The sequence below is a fragment of the Belonocnema kinseyi genome, chromosome 3, assembly GCF_010883055.1.
Source record: "Belonocnema kinseyi isolate 2016_QV_RU_SX_M_011 chromosome 3, B_treatae_v1, whole genome shotgun sequence".
NCBI classification, from domain to species: Eukaryota; Metazoa; Arthropoda; class Insecta; order Hymenoptera; family Cynipidae; genus Belonocnema; species Belonocnema kinseyi.
In genome coordinates, this window is record NC_046659.1 from 27,614,890 (window position 1) to 27,616,407 (window position 1,518).

General features: G+C 33.1%; 1 protein-coding gene across 1 annotated transcript in view; it reads right to left on the reverse strand.

The window, feature by feature from the left end:
- Window positions 1–1,518, reverse strand: part of LOC117168853 (cleavage and polyadenylation specificity factor subunit 5) — a 154,072-nt gene that overhangs the window by 73,982 nt on the left and 78,572 nt on the right. The gene's annotated exons all lie outside the window — the stretch shown is intronic.

The window sequence follows — 1,518 nt, forward strand, 5'->3', positions numbered from 1 at the left end:
AGGTCCTTTGTAAGAATGTTTAGTCGGTCCTGAATATTGAGGCTGCACGGTTGAATATTTTTGTCTAATTTTTTTCTTATCCCATCTGAATAATCATATCGCTACGGATACATACTACATACATACTACATACTACGGATACATTTCTTAGAGAAATTGATTTAAGGGAGTAGCCAGGTTTCAATTACCTTTTTTTCAACGTTTTTTTTATTATTTATTTTTATTTAACATTTACACATTTTTAGTATGTCATAAGGCATGTTATTAATTAACGGGAAAAAATTTATTTTTTATCAATATCCGGCCAATTTCTGGGCGATCTGATGACGCTTGTTGAAAAACGGTCGCCATGATTTTTCAACTTTGCGTCATCTGAAACACAAAAAAACAAAAATTTTCGTAAAGAGCACATAAATGGCTATAGCATGAACCTCAATTATGAAAAAATATTAATTAATAAACAAATTGTGAAAATTTTTGTGATTTTTCGTTTTTTTCTCACTTTTTTAAATATTAACTAGATCAAATTGTTAATAAACATTAATGAAGAATCAAGACCGAGATTCATGCAATAGCCAAGTTTTTTCTGAATATTAAAAAAAAATGTTTGAATGAAATCGGCCCAGTAGATCGGCTGGAATCGTGGCGACGACCCCAAAAAAAAACGCGTGCCGAGATAAACACTTTCGAAGTATGAAAAATGGTGCGTTCCGACCGCTCGAGGCCTTTCGATGTAATTCATTTTTCGGCCACTTCTGACACGCTCTGAGGTCTAAAAGGGTTTCTACCTTATTTCTAACGATACATAGGGTCTGAAAAAGAAAAAAAAAATCGATGGTTGGAAAATTTCAAACCTGGCTTCCTGACGCGTTCATTGACTTATTTATGTATAAAAAATTGCATTAAAATAGTACATTGTGATACAAGTGCAGAAAAGCGGAATTTTTATGACGGTTGTGAAGTTGGCAGTAAAAGACGGAAGCGAGTACTACGCGACGCACGAACCAAACGTCCCCACCTAATACATAGTACATAAAATTTTGAACTCGAAATGGGGAGGTTTTTCGGTCATAATGTATAGGACTAAGATTGTAGAGCAGACAAGTCTATATAAAGATTGTCAATGAATTTGTTGTTTTTAAACAATTAAACATTATATCAAGATTATTCCAAAAATATATCAGTGACTCATTTGATGAAAATTGATGTAGGAATATGTATATATGTATAATGTATGATATAATTAATAAATACGATTTTAAATATTTTTGAACAATAAAATTAATTCTTAAGTAATTATTCAATGATATAGTAGTAGTAGTAATAGTAGTAGTAGTGTAGTAGTAGTAGTAGTAGTAGTAGTAGTAGTAGTAGCAGCAGTAGTAGTAGTAGCAGTAGTAGTAGTAGTAGTAGTAGTAGTAGTAGTAGTAGCAGTAGTAGCAGTAGCAGCAGTAGCAGTAGCAGTAGCAGTAGCAGTAGCAGTAGCAGCAGTAGTAGCAGCAGCAGCAGCAGCAGCAG